Source organism: Puma concolor, chromosome B1 (assembly GCF_028749965.1).
Source record: "Puma concolor isolate L17-30 chromosome B1, mPumCon1.1.hap2, whole genome shotgun sequence".
In the NCBI taxonomy this organism is placed as follows: Eukaryota; Metazoa; Chordata; class Mammalia; order Carnivora; family Felidae; genus Puma; species Puma concolor.
The window spans coordinates 16,917,295-16,936,845 of NC_141670.1; the positions used below are offsets into that span (position 1 = coordinate 16,917,295).

General features: G+C 41.3%; 2 protein-coding genes across 2 annotated transcripts in view; one reads left to right on the forward strand and one right to left on the reverse strand.

Moving 5' to 3' along the window:
• Nucleotides 1–9,761, reverse strand: part of SORBS2 (sorbin and SH3 domain containing 2) — a 353,761-nt gene extending 344,000 nt beyond the window's left edge. The window contains exon 1 of the mRNA XM_086703205.1: nt 9,590–9,761. The gene's annotated coding sequence lies outside the window, so the exon portion shown is untranslated. The remainder of the gene's footprint in view (nt 1–9,589) is intronic.
• CFAP96 (cilia and flagella associated protein 96) overlaps nt 1–18,841 on the forward strand; it is a 521,342-nt gene extending 502,501 nt beyond the window's left edge. Inside the window, exon 14 of the transcript XR_015249965.1 lies at nt 18,552–18,841. The gene's annotated coding sequence lies outside the window, so the exon portion shown is untranslated. The remainder of the gene's footprint in view (nt 1–18,551) is intronic.
• The last annotated feature ends 710 nt before the right edge of the window (nt 18,842–19,551 follow it).

The window sequence follows — 19,551 nt, forward strand, 5'->3', positions numbered from 1 at the left end:
TTGCACAATTCCGGAAAATCTTTAAAAGTATATTCGATTTTGGGGTCCCTGGGTAAGCTCAGTTGGTTAAGCATCCAACTCCTGATTTTGGCTCAGGTCATGATCTCATGGTTCATGAGATCAAGCCCTACATCAGGCTCCGCACTAACAGCACAGAGCCTGCTTGGGATTCTCTCTCTTCTGCTCTCTCTCCCCCTACCCTGCCAACACACTTGCTCGCTCCCTCTCTCTCTCTCTCAAAATCAATAAATAAACTTAAAAAAATTAAAAGCGTATTCGATTTCATCTATAGATCCTCTTACAGTGTTTCATTTATTACGTTTTTATAGAAAATATTTTTTCTTTTTAAAAATATTTATTTTTGAGAGAGAGAGTGCATTCGAGAGGGAGGGACAGAGGGAGATGGAGACAAGATCCAAAGCAGGCTCTGCGCGGACAGCAGAGAGCCTGATGTGGGCTGGAACTCACTCCCGGACCATGAGATCATGACCTCAACTGAAGTCAGATGCTTAACAAACTGAGCCACCCAGGCGCCCCTGGAAAAAAATTTTTTTTTCTTTTCCACTTTTCATTTTAGAGGATTCTTGCTTTTCTCATCGTTCATTCGTACATTCATTTATTCATTCATTCAACAAGTCTTCATTGAGAACCAGGCAGACATAAATAAACCATGGCCCATACATTAAAAATAGGAATCGGGTGCTGAGATTAGAGGAAGGACATCTAATCCGTGCTGGGTAAGTGTGTGAGCAGTGGAAAGAATGAACGGGGCATTGCTACAACAGGTGACACACCAAGATGGAGGTGTTGGGGGTCAAAGTCATCAAGTCGCAGCATGGAGGTGTGGAGAACACGCTCCAGGTGGGAAGTGTTGGCAATCAGAAAGGCTTGGGGTGGGGGTGGGGGTGCGAAATAACAAGATATGTTTGGCAACCTGTGAGTAGTTCAAAATGTATGGAATAGAAGGGTGGGTGCAGAGGTAATTAGGAGAAAATCTCACAGGTTGAGAGATGATTAAGACTTTGTAACCCATGGGGGAAGTTGGACTTTATCCCAAGAACAAAGAGCTATTCCAAAAAGTTGAAGTTACCAACATGAGTAAATCTGCATTTGAGAAAGAGAATGCTGGCTTTTAGGCAGAGGTTGAGGGGGATAGGCCCAGAGACCTGGCAATACAAGGTATTGCCATCATCTGAACAACAACAACAACAAAATTGAGAGAGAATTGAGAAGGTGGCTGAGAATGGAGAAAGAAGGGATGGGCTGAAAAGAGCAATAAACCCACAAACACATTTTTAAGTTTCTCTGAAAGATTCCAAAAATGCATGAGGCATAAAACTCGTGAGGGGGGTTAGATAGAGATGTGAATGAACTGCGGAAAAATCAATGTATGGCATTCATCAAGCAGTTATATTTCAAAATATTTTCCCTTGGTAGATAGTGTTCCAATCAAAATGTCAGCCAAGGGAATACAAACCAAAGCAAACAAACTGAAAAGCAAAACAAACTTCCATCTCTTCCTCGACCTTATTCCCCTCTTCCCGAAATAATGGATTCATTCTTTCAAAAATAGTATCACCGGGAGAAATTTAACACTTAATGAACATCTGAACCTCATTTTGTCAAAAAGGACATATTTTACAGCATACTTCTTTAAAATGTGGCATGTAAAGTGCTGAATAAGGTAATAAAACCTTCCCCAAAATGTCAGGTAGCTTTTTATGTTATCAAACAGATAAAACATATGTCATTCAATGATATGAAATGCAAAATTATGGCCTGTTGGATTGCTCCCTGACTCCAGAAATTGTCCTTCATCAATGACTGTCTGTGTTGAGGGATAAAATCAACCACCTCTCCTCGGGCAGTAACTTAACGTGTGGGTCCCTGGGCTGTAATTTGGTGCTGCCTCTCCCCCAGTTTCTACCCCATTCTCTAGCAGTCACACATGCATGGTAAAGACGGGGTCAAAGGAGCACGGATTTTTGCCTCTGAAGTTCATGGTCCTGGCATTCGTAGTTTTCCCCCTTTCAGTTTTCTTGAATTCCCTTGCCGTCCTCTCACCGCTCCCTCATCTGGAGGGATACAATCCTCCGGTGTCTCCAGTATTCCCAGGAACGGGACTTTTAGGGGATACACTCTGTAGGTAGAGAAATCCCATAGTCTTCGATGAGTCCAACATGGAATGGAAGACTGTCTCCTCCAGTATCTCCGTTCCTTTTGCTTTCAATTTCTTAATTTTCCTCACGTTCCAAACTTTGGGGATGATGCCACGTTTTTTCTTCCAAAGTAATTCATCTTTTCACTAGCCTGAGCCCACAGTCTACCAGAAGAGCAGAGTAATAAAGGGTCTAAGCACTGGACTTTGGTAAACTTGGGTTCAAACCCAACTTTCCAATTTCCAGCTCTGTAGTCTTAGACAAGCCTGGCAACCCTCTGTTGCCTTATCTATAAAATGAGAATAACAGAATCCCTCTTCTCTTGGGATTTGAAAAGTTTAAATAAGTCATTTCATGTAATATGTTTAGCATATGGCCTAGCACTACGGAAGTGCTGATCAGAATACATTACTATTAATTCCAGAAGTGATTGCTTCTTTTTCTATCTAGACTTCTCTGGCTAGTTTCTTTGGAAACTGAAGTCCACACTTAACGCAGTCCTCGACTCTTTTTTCAGGAGCTTCCTGATTTAGCTTCTCTCTTCTTATTTTTTATGTTTCCCATCAGACCAACTGGACTTGTACTTATCTCTTCAATCCCCACCGTCCATTCTGGTTTAAGTCTGTTTCGCTTGTTTTTGTTTATTTATTTACGCAGCATCTTCTCTAAAATTCCTGGGCTTCATTATAACTTTCTCTCTAAAATACCGGGCCCGTTTCAGGGACTGGTTTTATATCTCCTATTACACATGAATCCTCCCTGTCTTCTTCCACCCATCTGTCTTGCCCTTCATTCATTCATTCATTCATTCGAGCTACGATCATCACATTTTTCTACACTCGAGTGGTTCAAAACATAGTAGGGAAGACAAACCAACTATTGTGATGAGTAGAGTGATGAATTTCAGCATCAACTTAGATAACGTGGCACCTGGCACCTGGATAAATGAGAGCACCTGGCAGAGAGAAAGGATCATCAAATGTTAATATCTTATGATAAGGTCTTAAGAATATCAATGAGCGGAAGCATATGATTCTTGAGTTATATGTTTAATGGTGAACGGGAGATTTGTGAGAACGTGAGCAGGGAGAAGGCCTGCATGCCATGTCCAGGAAACAACACCGTGTGTAAAGGCACCCGCAGAGATATGCAGACGGACACAGCTTATATTGTTTGAGAATCCAAGTACTGCTAGAGAGTTAGGTTGGAGAAGGAGGCAGTGGATTGGTAGGGGCAGGAGGTAAGGCCACTGAGGTAGGCGTGTGGCAGAGAGCAGAAGTCCCCTCGATGCCACGCCAAGAATTGCATTTGGACTTGACTCTGGGACAGAAAGAATTGTTTCCAAATTATTACATGCCTGCTCGTCAACAGACAGCATCAGAGATACTTGGCATTTATTGTCCTATTTAAACTTCAAATGAAATACAAGGTAGATAGAATCAGTCCCGTTTCATTGATACTAAAATCAAAGGGCCCACTAGACGCCTGGTACAGTCACAATCTGAAGGAAGGTCCGCTTGATTGCAAAGTTCATATTCTGTTTTACCACATTTGGGGCGGGGTTGGACTAAGTTAGTGAGGAGTGGCATTCTGCCATGTCACATGCAAAGGAATAATGTGGACAGATTTGTTTTTGAACATCATAACTGCAGCAGTATGGAGAGTAGGTTGAAGAAAGAAAGCCCATTAGAATCAGAAAAGCCCATCAAAATCTAATGAGAGACGTAAGAGTCTAAGCAAAGCTAACGGAAAGCAATCTAAAGAAATCGGTGGGTCGAGAGCTATCTGGGACATGGGCATTCTCAAAACGCTTGTTGGCATTTTGTCACATCAACTCAAGGAGGGCCCCCCCCCCCCCCCCCCCGCCGTCTCACCATAAGGACTGAAGGGCAAGAAGAAAAGAGGATGAGAACAAAGAATTTTTGCTACAACTGGTAATGGGTGCTATTGAGAATGAGTTTTGCAAAGTAACCTCAAGCTACAGATAAAAACTTGCCCCGTCTTTGATAACGAACTAGGGAAGCAATCCCCGGGCTGAAGAATAAAATGAAATCAGAAGCAGGTAACGTATAAATTCTCAGAAGGACAGTAGTCAAGGGAGAAAGCTACGGTTTGCCACAGTTGGTCGAAGGAGAGACCAGGGTGGGTTATGGAAGTTGTATGTTAATGGCACAGGCTGAGAGTTTGGTGATAGTTTTTATGAGTTACCTCACAGAGATTCTCAACTCAAATATTCACCTAGAGTGCCTTGTGTGCCCAATAATGTGGCCCAGCAGTGAAAAGTGCCCCTTCTAGCACCCCAGTAATGACTTTTTTAAATGCCTACTCGGAGCCTTAAGAAAGACCGAGCTGGGAACAATGTTTTTAATTTTTAATACACATGCTGACTTACTGGCAGTCTGTTTTTTATTAGTGTTGCCTGATTTTCCTTGAAAAACAGGCTGAATGTGCTTCAGAGAGGCAAGTTAGAAACTGCACAGTCACAGGCACGATGCGGGTTGTTCTCATGGTATTGCGGGGAGGGAGCTTGAATGTCTCAGTGAGCAAAATACGAGTGGCGTAGAGAGTCCCCAGATGGTTCCAGACGAAGCTTAACGTCCCCTGAATGAACATGCAAGTGTTTCCCTGTGTCCGCCGGTAGGAAAAAGTCTCATGGTAGGGTTCAAAGGGGCTGGGAAGGATGGCATCTTAGACTGATTCATTCACACGCAGATCATAAACCCAGACACGACCTTCAAATGATTCCCTTAATGACATCAGAGGAAAACAAAACAAGACAGCTTTTTGGTAGCATTCCAGCAGAATAACTCCACTGTTTTCCACCACCTGCCTTAGAGAGAGTTTATAATGACACAGTCTTTGGTCATTAGCAGGCAGGTACCACCACAACTGCTTCGGACATATGAAGGAAAACATGCACTTGGCCTCCCTTCTCAGTCCATGACACGGATTGCAGAGAGGCCTAAGAAAGGTTCGCAACACTGATGAAAGAAGACTGCTCTGTACGGTGTCTAAAGAGCAGGTTCACGTGTTCTCTGGTGGCTAGAGGGGGGCTGCTCTCTCTGGCTCATCCTAGAGGTCCGTCATCGGGCTCCAGCCACTCAGCTCCCTACCTGGTTCCTGCTGCTGCTCTGTCCACCCTGCCCTCCTTCCCTCTTGGAAGCCAACCCCCACCTCCCAGCAGGGGCAGCCCCTTCCGGTGGAGGGGGCAGCCCCTTCCGGTGGAGGGGGCAGCCCCTTCCGGTGGAGGGGGCAGCCCCTTCCGGTGGAGGGGGCAGCCCCTTCCGGTGGAGGGGGCAGCCCCTTCCGGTGTCCCTTGCATCGTGACAGCCCTCCCTGACACTCCCAAGCACGTTCTGGCCTTGGCGCCTACGCTAATAAGAGCGAGCTATTCCTTTATCAGTGTGGACGTATTGGATTTGCTCGGGCACGAACACGGGTCCCTGGAACCGGCCTTACGCCCAGGGTGCCAGGATACATTGACCGGAGGCTGCTGGGAGACGTTGAACAACAAAAGTAAATTTCCCCTGGTTTACAGATTTTATTGCAAGGTCAAATTGAGGCTATTAGTTGGACCACTTGATCCTCCGTGTAACCCAGGTAGCTTAGTAGTACAATGCACGTACATCCACGAGCTCCTTGGGAAATGAACTGTGTTAATAAGTTGAGCAAATATTGACGTAATATTTTCTATGTGACAGGCCTTTTGCTAGGCAATGGTGAAATGTGAAGTCACAGTCTGTCCTTTTCCTGAAAGGACTCCAACCTGGCGAAGGATACACGAACGAACATCGCCAAAACTATAAGAAGGCGGCAGAATGTTAAAAGTGAAAATTAGAATATGAAAGGTGAAAACTAGAGTACTAAAAGAGGAAAGTCAGAGTAGGTTTGCATAGTGTTACTTTTTCCAGAAGTGTTTACATTCCAGTGACGTGAAAGGTACAGTCAAGATACCAGCGAACAACGGAGCCAACATGAGGACCCTCCCATTCACCACACCCTCTGGGCAGCGTCCTCAGTATTGGGTCTCCAGGAGCAAGCAGTCTCCTCTAGACTGAGTCACTCGTAAACAGGTGGGAGCATGGCTGCGAGTGGGAGTCATCTCAAGTTTGAGAAAATCAAGGAGGTGCCCGTTGAGTTGCCTTGACGGGGGTGGGGGGGAGGTTGGAAGACTTACACAGATACGAAGAGCAACGCCCCCGACTCCCCCTGCCCCGCTCAGAGGCTATGTCGATGCTCTTTCAGTACATCTAAGTTGAGCTTGGTTTTCAACATTCTTCACATGATCTCCTCACATGCACCCTTTGTGCCATAAAAGTAAAACTTTGCTCTGTCCCTTAGATTTCATTTCCTTTTCCCCTTGTTTATCCCCCTTCAGGCCAGTAAATAAGCCCTTCCTCTGAACAGCTCGAAGTCACTACTGGCACAAACAACCTCACAAGTGACCAGGAGGAACAACTTGTCTGCCTCATATCTTTCACCAAGCTGGCCGCCTAGGCTTTCTACTTGATTTCGGACCCACAGCCTAATTTTGTGTTCCTGGTTGACCTGGTCTCTCTGTAGGCGTTTATTACGTTATCGTGGAGCGATAGCATATGTTTCCCAGCCTCTGGAATCTTCAAGGAGCTCTTCCTCTCTCAATAGCATCCCTTTCGCCTGGAACTAGCACCCCCTTCGCGCCCCTCCCGCCCTCCCCACACCGTTTAAAAATCTCTCTCCTACTCGGCATTCCCTATCAGCGTCTGCTCTCAGGGCCTGCTACAAGACCAAGGTGTAATACTACCTTGAAGTGTCCTGGCCAAGGCTATTTGCATTTAAATAAGTTTCAAAGCATCCCACTGACGGCAGTGCTCTCCAGAGATACAAGTGTAGACATCACTAAGGAGATGGAAGAGAATGGACGGTGTGGGAGACAGCGATGAACTAACATGGCCTTTCTCCAGCTTCCAGTCCCCTTTCTAACTGGAAGGAAGGAATGATCCCATCTTCACCCCACCATTGTGGTCAGAACGCCCCAATGAGGTCAGAACCGACTTTGATAGCGTATCCTTTTAATTACATCCTTCTCGTGTTTATACAAACCACTTATGAGTATGGGACCTCCTAACTCACAAGCCAGCCAGGTGGGGCTAATCCACCTATGTTATGCAGGGAGTTGGTGGTAGTGGGATTTAAGCCAGGGCTGTCTAGGGCCAAGGTCTAATCTCAGTCCATTATTTTCGACCTACACTGCCTCAGAGGAAAGGCCCCTTCTTTTGCTTTAATTCATTCCTTGTAACCAGTATCTTGCTGTCCCAATACGCCTTATTGACCTTATTTTCTAAGATCACATTTTGCCCGTTCTTTTTATTCTTCTTTAGCAGAAGTAAATTTTACATCATCCCGGGTATAAAAATGCTTCTTATAGTCGAAGCATGAGATATGCTTCTGTGTTCTCTTTTGCAAAATAATATTAATTCTGATATTCCCATTACCATCCATCAAAGTTGCAAACGAACTCCCTACAGTCATCCAATTAATTGGTTAATTTTACCATCTCCAAGGCAATCTGTGTTTAAACATAGACAGAAGGTAATCATTACACATATATGAAAAACATCTTTTTTTATTTTATAGTTGATTTTTAAATTTTAAAGCTAAGATTTTAATTTTTCTATTACCTTATTATAATGACTTATATTACCTATAGCGAAATAGTGACTTTCCAAGTTTAAATAGTGATTTTCAAATATTACTATCAAATGCTATATGCATTACTTTTTTTTTTTTTTAATTTTTTTTTCAACGTTTTTTATTTATTTTGGGACAGAGAGAGACAGAGCATGAACGGGGGAGGGGCAGAGAGAGAGGGAGACACAGAATCGGAAACAGGCTCCAGGCTCCGAGCCGTCAGCCCAGAGCCTGACGCGGGGCTCGAACTCACGGACCGCGAGATCGTGACCTGGCTGAAGTCGGACGCTTAACCGACTGCGCCACCCAGGGGCCCCAAGCATTACTTTTACTTGCCTTACATGATATTGCATAAATAAAATCATGCACCTTGTACATACATATTGAAAGAAACTGAAAATCACAAAGCGTACGGTGATATAAATTGATGACGTCACAGAGGCAAAGTGTATTGAGCCCCACAGGCCATAATCAATAAATAAATGAATAAGAATGAGAATAAAAAATACCGCTGACCTGGCAATTCAGAAACTATAATCAATGTTTTAAAATTTCCCTTCTTTGAAAAAATAACTTCATGAAGAATCTGTATTACTGGGGAGAGCTTTCCAGAGATGTAATATGAAAAAGTTAGCCTTGATAAATCGCCGTGAAGATTAGAATCATAATGGGCCCTGCCTCTGAGACAGAGCTGGAAAACCAAGCAGATCACTGCTTGCAATCATTTCTGCTCCCTGGGACAGCAGTTTCCTTGACTTCATGCAGGCCACCATTGACAGCCCACCGAAGCGCGATTTCAAATGTCCCGTGGGGGATAATGCACAGCTTAACCAGCAAAACCTTTCTGATGACCAGCAATTTAATGTCAGACGTAACTGAAATCTCGCCTGATGTATAGAATAAATAATGATCGTTAGTCTAAATATGTGGTACCTGATGGAAGTCCTTGTTTTTTCCATTCCCTCTAATGGCTAATCAATCCAGACAGAGGGGGAACAAAAGAAGGGACTCACTCTAAAAAATACATGCTCCACAAAGCAATCTCATGCCTCACCTAATGCAATATGTTTCTCATGAGTCTTTTGTTACTCTGTAACGTATTAAATTATCCTTTCAATTACCTTGGCAACTAAAACAAGGGCTCCTGATATGCTGATGACTGTTGGACAATTACACCGGCTGTCAGTAATAAATGATAATTAAGGCATTTTAATTATTAAGCAGGAGGAGAATGTGCAAAGTGTTCGTTTTCTGTAAAACTTGTGTCTTAAGCATACAGGGATCCTCATACTGACAAAATTCTTTTCCTCTACCTTAGATCAGCAATTGTGGGGCCCTTTCTCTCTCTGAGGCTGGTAGATGGCTAGATAAATTGCAGCAACCTTTAAGATATGCAGCCCCCTATACCCTCCCCCTCCCCCCAGTTCTTTCCCTGGGTCTCTTTAGTTATATATGTAGCAGAATGTGACAATTTGAAGCTGCATTTTTAGCCGGCTTACCTTCAGAACAATAGCAACAATAACAAAGAGTCTGTCCTTGATAAAGGGTCTGTGCACCATGAGCTTAAGCAATGTAAAGTGTTCCTTTATTCTGCTTATTCCTGGCTCCCCCAGAGGTTAAGCATCTCAAAAGGCTGGCATTTCGACTGAGAACAGGAACAAAGCATTGCTAGAAAGCGGAGAGATCTTTCTCCAGCACCAGCATCTCTGCTGTCCGTAATTCTTAAGAAATATAGCAACTCAATGAAAAAGAACCGATACCTTTGAATGCGAACATTCCAGCACAGGAATATCGTTGTCTTGTCAGCCGCTGTGCAGAATGAGTTGCTTGGGCATGCATCCCACTCTTCTTAGCTACGGGGTCTGCTTGGTGGCTGCGGCCAACACAGGGACCATTTACGACATGTGTGTGGTGCTCTTCTGCGATAAAAGGAGACTAACCAGCTCAGCTTGGTGCTGCTTGCCCGGAGGCATCAGATCTTTAGACCCTCGCCATCTGATTGGCTGCTTCCTGTCTCACTGTACTCCTCTGCCTTAACCTTCGGCTGTTCAATATATTTTCCCTGGGGACGCAGTCAGAGAATTGCCACTTAGGGAATTGATGGCAGGTTACATTGAACTGCTTTTAAAAAGCCTGTTCTATGAACATGTCTAATGCTTGATTTTCCCAAGTCCTACACAATCTACCCAGGAGGAACCTAATAAAACAGATATAATTTAACAATAGCAGTTTTATGTTTCCTCTCTGAAAGTACCTTGAGTCTAATGCACACATAACACAGTACTGATGTGATCAGGTGGCTTCCCCCAGCACAGCATGTCTGTATGATCAACATTAAATCAAAACAGATGGGGGTGACAGGATGTATTAAGAGGGGTATTAAAAATGCTGGGAGATGGGGTGCCTGGGTGGCTCAGTCAGTTAAGCAGCCAACTTCGGCTCAGGTCACGATCTCGCCGTCCGTGAGTTCGAGCCCCACGTCGGGCTCTGTGCTGACAGCTCAGAGCCTGGAGCCGGTTTCAGATTCTGTGTCTCCCTCTCTCTGACCCTCCCCCATTCATGCTCTGTCTCTCCCTGTCTCAAAAATAAATAAAACGTTAAAAAAAAAAATGCTGGGAGATGCAACGGAATAAGGCTATTTGAAGCCATCTCAAGAAAGCGTCATAAATCACTTACACAAAATGCTTTTACAGTATTCATGGTTGCTTTTGAGTGGCTATGATAATGAGAACAGAAAGATCAATGACAGACAAATGGTAAAGCCTTTGTTAACATCCCTGGAAGAAAACAGCAACAGTAAGAAATATCGAATCTTGTTCTGTGAAGGCAGGCAAACGAAGAAAAGAATAAAAAAGTATACCTTTATCATCTCCCATCCATATATTAAGTCGAATTTTATACTTTACTTTGGTTAAGGATCTTAGTACAGGATATTAAAAAATACCCACTGGTATATTTTTAAAATGAGAGGCTTCAGGGGCGCCTGGGTGGCTCAGTCAGTTAAGCGTCCGACTTCAGCTCAGGTCACGATCTCGCGGTCCGTGAGTTCGAGCCCCGCGTCGGGCTCTGGGCTGATGATGGCCCAGAGCCTGGAGCCTGCTTCGGATTCTGTGTCTCCCTCTCTCTCTGCCCCTCCCCCGTTCATGCTCTGTCTCTCTCTGTCCCAAAAATAAATAAACGTTAAAAAAATTAAAAAAAAAAATAAAATAAAATGAGAGGCTTCAAATGAAGGATAAGTTGACGACATCTATTTAACCTTCTCTCCCTCGTAAAACCTCACAGGAACTAAAATGACAAGAAAGTTTTTAAGAACCATACACCCACGAGGACAGAGAAACAGGGAAAAATTGCAACCAAATTTGGAAAACTAGAAAGTAGACAGATAGGTGATAAGTAAACAGGAAAAGCTGAATCCTAGACCAGCAGCCGGGGAAAGTCCTAAAAGTTGACACAATTTACGCAGGCCCGCCCCAAGAAGCTCTGGAATTGGTGACGTAATGGACCTTTGGAAGTCAATGGGAGGTGGGGGACTAATAACAGCAGGTGGCCTGACTGCCCACCCTTTACCTTAGGAGAACACCTGAGGGTTTTCTCTGGAGAGACTGAACCAAGAATGTCCCTGGGTTGGCATGGTTAAGAATAAAGGCACTTAAGTGAAAATATGGGAGAAAACAGAAAACAGGCCTTCTTGACCACACCAAACTTTTAGGAGACAGGTAGCAAGGTGTATACTCTTCAGAAAGGACATTTGAAGAGTGTTCTCTTGTGATTCTGACCATCCCAAAAGATAAGACTTAAACACATTAAAATTGGCTACTCTCTAAGAAATGGCCTGGCCAGATCACCCAGCAGTGAAAGCCACGTTAATAAGTTCTGCAGCATCCAGTCTTATGTACCAGCAGATCAAACAAGGCTCTAAAATCAAAGCAGAGAACAGAACAAATGAAATAGAAACGGGAAAATAACAGACAAACCAACATGGAAAAAAAAAATTGGAGGAAACACTGAGTGTAGAGGGAAAGCAGTTTAATGTTTGTTTCTTTATTTTGAGACAGAAAGAGAGAGGATCAGCAGGGCAGGGGCAGAGAGTCAGGGAGGCAGAGAGAATCCCGAGCAGCCTCCACGCTGTGGTTGCAGAGTCCCCCATGGGGCTGGATCCCACGAACAGTGCGATCATGACCCAGGCAGAAACAAAGAGTCAGACCCTTAACTGACCAAGCCACCCAGGCACCGCAAAGTAGTTTCAATACGATTTTTATTTCCCTTGTTCAGTTAAGGGATGCACAGGCAGTTCTCGCTTTGCATGGTTCTAATACTCACGAATATGAGTTACACAGTTTAGTTTACAGTACCATTCTCCTGGTAATACGGTTCCAATTTCGGTTACCACAACATATTAACCGTGGATAATTGCATAGAACACAAGCTTCCCTGTTAGCTCTTCTGCCCACAGTCATTAATAATAGATACACATCGTCATCAGTAGCCTATCACATCATTTCCTTCAAAGTCTGTCGGTGATTGGTCACTGGGCATCTGTTAGTTCATGCATACACAGCAAAGTCTGGAGTTGTGTGACCTCCTTGTCTCCCAATGATAAACCCATGCACCATTTTCCAGGATGGATAATGAAAAGAAGGAATTGGAGATCCCAAGATCCCAAGATCCCAAGATCTAAGGCAGCAAATGAAATGAAACATGAGAAGACAGAAAGTGAAATTGGATATAAGAAAATGGGGATGGCAAAAGAAGCTAGGAAGGGTCTCTTGGAACCATACTGAGAAAGCCTAATGAATATAAAAAGTTGGGTAAAATTGTTTCAACGTCTTTTAGTTTAAATTGCACCAGGAGCAGAAAGATGCCTATGGTTGAACTGAAGACTGTAATAAAAAAACAATAATTAGTTTGGCTAGCATTCGGGTTAGTGTTGATGTTGTTGCCATATTTTTTTAAAAAAAGGTAATCACAAGGGAATGGAAGAATACACTTTTATTGCCAGTAAATGCGAGTTTGATTGTTTCAAAAGCTGGCATGAGTCGATTAATGTTATGCTATCTTGTGAGGTTGATAGAGCAGAAAAGGATGCCGTCGTAAAATTTGCATCTGGATTCCAAGGATTGGTTAAGGCAACTGGATATGATAATTAGCAGATATTTTATATAAATGTAAGTGTTTGTTATGAAAAGGATGAAGATATCTGAAAGGAAGTGATAGCAGCAAAATAATCACTTTAAAGGGCTCTTGGAGATATTTCATGACACTAAAATGGTTGGAAGCCGATCCAAACTTGGAAAGGAATACGGCAATTCACCAAGACATGGAAAAGATATTTACTTAGTATTGTGGGTTATACCCTGAAAATATGGCAAACATTGCTTCCAGAGCAAAAACACTTCAATATTCCATGTTTTTAATGCTTTAAATCACAGTATCCTAAGAAAGTATATGTTTGATTGTTTTCTATTTCCCTGCACATTTAAAACTTATAGTAAGAGTTTTAATGTTTTGAAAAAGTTGTTTAAGTTTGCAGAACAGTTGTCATTTCCCCCACTAATAAGATTACAGTTTTATCTGTAATCTTTTTTTATAAGATCTTTTTATGGTCTGGTCATTTTTATAATCCTGTACTACCATGCAAAATAAAGACTGATTATATAGTATCTGAGAAACAAGAACAGGTAACTACAAGAAAGAAATACATGAAACATAAAAAAGCTCTTGGAAAACTCAGTAGAAGGATTGGAAGATAAAGTTGAGGAAATGTTCTTGAAAAGTGAGCCAAAAGGCAAAAAGAAAGAGAAACATTATGTTAAAAAGATAAGAAAATTAGCAGTATAGTCTAGGAATCCAGCATCTGAAAAACAGGAAATCTAGCAAGAGAGAATGAAGAAGACGCCAGGAAGAAAACCATCAAAAAATTTAAGAAAAATTCCCATGAGTTTCCAGAATGCACATATGTCATTAAGGCACATGATTGCCTCATGATTGTAGAATTTCAGAAAATAGGCAAAGAAGACTCTATAAACTTTTAGAAAGAAACCATGAATTTCATGAAAAGGATCAAGAATTAGGATGCTATTATTCTTCTCAACAGCAACACTAGAAGCTGAAAAACAATGGAAAACTGTCTTTAAAGCTCAGAGGAAAAGTAATTTCCAATCCCAAATTCCACATCTAACCAAATTATCTCGAAGAGTTCAAATAGAATAAGACATATGTTTTGGATATGAGAGGTCTTTAAATTTTCCATCTTGAGAACCTTTTCTCAGGAGTTTATTGGAGAATGTACCCCACCAAAATAAGAGAATAAAAAAAAAAACCTGGGACCCAACACAATAAAAAGGTAAAGGAGCTCTCCCTCCTAGAATGGTGTTGAAGTAAGATTTCAAAATACATACTATGTAACCAAACCAGGGAACAACCTGTCCCAAATGGAGCAGGCCAGAAGGTTCCAGGAGAGATGTTTTAGGAAGATAAATTGATAAAATATATATTTGATGTTTCGAGAGAAGATTCATACAGTTGGCGGGATTGCCTTGGGTTGTATTAATTGTAAGTACAGGAACATTTGGTGACCAAGAAAGACGACTTTATTTTATACGAAAAGTAACCATAGTATACGCTTCATAGTTCAGACTTGAGGATTGTTTACTTAGCCGTAGTAATAAGAACACTGAATACGGGTATAAGCAAAAGTAAGATATTTGACGGAGAGCTGATGATAAGTGTAGAGGTGTGGCAGGTGCGGGATGTATGGTTGAAAGAGCAATAAATACTATCTTCCAAAGGGAAAAGTCAATATATCATGCCTAAAAATGAAATATCAAGTAGTAGAAATATAAACATGGTATTTAGAGATAAGCAAGTAAATACTAGAATTAACTTAGAATTTTTTTTTATTATTTTTATTTTTTTTTAAATGTTTATTTATTTTTGAGAGAGACAGAGACAGAATGTGAGTGGGTTAGGGGCAGAGAGAGAGGGAGACACAGAAGCAGAAGCAGGCTCCAGGCTCTGGGCTGTCAGCACAGAGCCCGACGCGGGGCTCGAACTCACGAGCTGTGAGATCATGACCTGAGCCGAAGTCGGACGCTCAACCGACTGAGCCACCCAGGCGCCCCAACTTAGAATTTTTAATGTGACTGCCTCTGGCGAACAAGAAATGGCAAAACTTGCTGTTTCTGCAGTCACTGAATTTGCCTCTGTGCACATGTGTAACTTTAATGGAAATAAAAATTACAGCAGAATATTGAAAAGAGATAAACTTGTAACTCCTCACTCACCGATGGTTTAAGTGGGAAAATGCAAGATTGATAACAACGTGAAAAGAAGGAATGGTGTTTAAAAAAGGAAGTATTAATACCTTTCAGAAAGATGCATAAGGGACTAATCCATTGAATATGGTTGCCGCTGGAGAGCAAATCTAGAGGGTCCAGGGTGGGGAGGGGAAACGTGTCTTCCCTATATATTTTCTATACTGTTAAAAAATGGATCATAAAATTTTCAACGAAATTAAACAATTTTTAAATGATGAAACACCTAAGAGAAAGAAATACACTTTTGCCACATAAGTACTTGTACTTCTATAGTAACCTGTTAATTTGGTCTTCATATTGAATTTGTGTTAAAAAACAAACAAACAAACAAAAACAAAAAAACTAAGACTTTGATAGGAATGAAAATGAGAGTAACACACCATGCTAAATAAGCATGTACAATGTGACCTGTATAATGTCACAAACACAACGTATTTCAAAAGCATATGTAAACATTGTCCATCAAATTTCCTTGTGTAATGGGTAAGAAATTCCTTGAAAACGCTCCATCACAGAACTTGTTGGTTAGTCTGTGGGGATAGAACAAGACAGAGATGCTAGTGAGATATCAACTTCTCGCAATATCCTCAATGAAGTTTCTAAACGGATGTAATACTTTCTGGGAACAGAATTTTCATGGAGGTAAGGTTTCTTGTCATGGGAAGACTAGAAGCAGGTCGTATTGGTAGGCAATCTTGGAGGCAGAGAAAAGGACTTACAGGGAGTTAGAGAAATAACATGGAATGCTTTTTGATGGTCACTGGTGGTGAAATTGTTGTTGTGGTTAAGGGCTGCCTGGCTCATGCATAGAAGCAATGGACATGGTATAATTTGGCATCCCAGAATCTTAATTCTTAAAAAAAAAATTTAATGTGTTATTTATTTTTGAGAGAGACAGAGATGGAGTGCAAGCAGGGGAGGGGCAGAGAGAGAGGGAGACACAGAATCCAAAGCAGGCTCCAGGTTCTGAGCCGTCAGCACAGAACCTGATGTGGGGCTTGAACCCACAGACTGTGAGATCATGACCTGAGCTGAAGGTAGCCCCTTAACCAACTGAGCCACCCAGGCGTCCCCCAGAATCTTAATTCTAATGCTTGTTTCACCATCTATCAGCTGAGTAACCTTGGATAAGTCATGTAAACATTCAGAAACTCAACCGTCTTCAATTTGCCTACCCCACTCACTACCCACATTATAATAATCAAATGTCTGTAGATCCTTAAAAACTTTTAGTGCTAAACGAATCTAAGATAATCTTATGATATAACAGAGCTCTTTACGAAATACAAAAACTATATAATTCCCCCACTTCTCCAGTGGTAGTTTTCTCATGTATTTCTTTTTCAATCCCATATAAGTGTGATAATTTATTCTATAATATCTGTTTTTGTAGGATACTTTGCTTGATATTGAGGGTTATGGAAAGTAATAAAAGTCCCCAATATTTAAGCATTTTATTACTGAGTTCCAGCTTAATTCTCAAGATCATCTCTGGCTTCCATGGCAAAAATTTTGAATTCTACCTGGAATTCTCCCCTGCATATAATATGCTTGTTGGCATTTTCTTTCAGGCTGATCAATTTCAATCACTTCTTATTTAGAGGCACTTTAGAAAAAAATAACGTATCTTACAATCAATGATCAAACATGCATGCAGTGTTCCAAACCCTAAAGTGATGAAAAAGTGAAATAAAATAAAATAGCATTCAAGAGGAATATACAAATATATTCAGCATATTTTCTCCAAATTATTTTTAATTACTTAAATATAAAATACAATCTCATTTATGAATATGAAAGAACCTGTAAAATAAAATGTCCTACTCCTTTAGCACCGGAAGTATTTTATGACTTTATAAATCAGTTGTAAACTTTACTTCTTAGTGACTGTTAAACAAATGAAAACAAAGGTAATAAAAAAAAACTTCAAGTGCCCATTTGATGACTGTTGGGGAATTCGGAGAAGGTCAAGGATACTTGTGCCAATTATAGAGATCTACATGGATTTGACAGTCATAGGAAACACCTTTTTAAATCAGCATTTTTGGTTGGGAAATAAAATAAGCATTCCTTTACCATCTGTTTTTATCTTGAGGATATAATTTATAAGACTAACTTGTTATAAAAGACAGTTTTTCACAAGGAGTATTTTTATTCAATCGTTTTACCCATTCATTCACTTTTTCATCAAAGACTGAATACCTCCTTCATGTTGGTACCCAAGTTTGTGGGGGACTGTGGATTTCAAGGTATAGGAAGAGAAGCTAGGAGCCACAAGTACAGGAGGAAGGGACTGACCTAGCCAAAGTATAATCTGTCCTGTCTGTCCTATACCCTCCATTTCATACAAACACCCAGAGATACTACATACCCACAGATACTCTTTAAATTTACCTCTTCCGACTGTTAAAAACTGCGAACAAACTGAGGGTTGATGGGGGGTGGGAGGGAGGAGAGGGTGGGTGATGGGTATTGAGGAGGGCACCTTTTGGGATAAGCACTGGGTGTTGTATGGAAACCAATTTGACAATAAATTTCATATATAAAAAAAATAAATAAATAAATAAATAAATAAATAAATAAATTTACCTCTTCCTATGTCTATGTAATCCATACAAGAAAATGCGTTTTGTAAACTTTCTCTAGCTTTAGTTTCAATTTTCCAAAACTGATTACAGACTTTTCCTTAAGTCTTTGCTTTCAGGACGCAATTGAATAACAGAGTAACTTCTTTTGCTGTGAAAAAGAACCTATTGAACCTATTGAATTTATGCCTTTCTAGCAGAAACTGTACTATAAAGTAAGGGAAACTCTAAAGTTTTGAAATATAAATGTTAACTGTCAGCTCCAGTTCTGAAAACAGGGATACAAAACACACTTTTGGTAATTAACCAATGGTATGAAAAGGCAGCCCCTTTCCTTCCTCGGCGTTGGTTTACAGTAGTTTAATTCTTTTGAGTCTGTCACTGCTTTTGTCTGTTCGCTTCAAAGCCATATTCAGCTGCGGATTCCAAACACAATGCAACTGGCTGGTGTCTGCTTACTAGAGCCGAAATCCTTTGTTTCAGAATTGCCTTAACAGCTAACCTTATTGGTCTAGATTTACCACCTCGACCTACTTCATTCATTTATTTTCATGAAAACGGAGACTTATGATGCTGATTCACATGAAAGGCACTTGTTAGACCAGTGCTGGGATAAAATTAATTATTATTCTGATAAATTGTTTCACTCTTGTTAGCTCTGCTGGGCAGTAAGTGGAGGAAATAAAATACTTCTATCTCTGTATGTAATTCTATTGAGCACAGAGCTCTCTGCTTTAAAACATGCTTTACGGTGCCACTCTCATCCCTGATAAAAATAAATCTCCCCTCAGCCAAACTTGTGTTGTTTCTATCTCCTTCAGACACACTTAAATCATAGCTGCCTGCTGTTGATGCTTGGCCCCCAAGAAAGCAAAGGAAGATGGGGAAACAGAAATTGAACTGAATGCGTTTTAGTCAAAGCATCTTCCTACTTTGTCTCAAGGTAAGAGGGTAGAGGGAAGTTTAAAGGAGGCAAAGCAGGGTACTGAGAACCAGGAGAGAAACAAGGAAAATTCAGTGGTATGTGCACTCCGGAAGAAAGCTGATAAAGACCAAAATTCAACAAAAGTGTTATTGAAGGTCAGCGCTACCTTATCCCCCCCTCCCCCAAGTAATCCTTTTATGGCTTTCCCTAGATGCACTCCATGATTTGAAGATGTAGAATACCAAATGAGTTGCATTTATTAGATAAAAATTCATCTCCCTTTATCTTTTATAAAATTACGTTTTATTGAGATGTAATCAACATATAACATTATAATACTTTCAGGCAGGCAACATAATGATTTGGTATTTGTATACATTGCAAAATGACCATTGATGTGGGAAACAAAGGCAAAAGAAAAAAAAAACTGAAATTTCCTTACCAACTTAAAGCCCGTTGACAAGTCCTTGAGACAGGTAGAGTGACCTTCCTTTAGGAACTCAACTGCCTCCATGTTAAGACTTTCCTAAGGGCAAGAGGCAACCTCATCTTTTTTTTTTTTTTTTTTTAAATTTTTTTTTAAACATTTTTATTTATTTTTGAGACAGAGAGAGACAGAGCATGAATGGGGGAGGGGCAGAGAGAGAAGGAGACACAGAATCGGAAGCAGGCTCCAGGCTCTGAGCCATCAGCCCAGAGCCCGACGCGGGGCTCGAACTCACGGACCGTGAGATCGTGACCTGAGCTGAAGTCGGACGCTCAACCGACTGAGCCACCCAGGCGCCCCGAGGCAACCTCATCTTAATATCATCCCAACCTCCAGGATCCTGTAAGTCTCCTTTAACATTTAAAATTCCTTTGGAAACTTCCTTCATATCTACCTCCCAATATATATG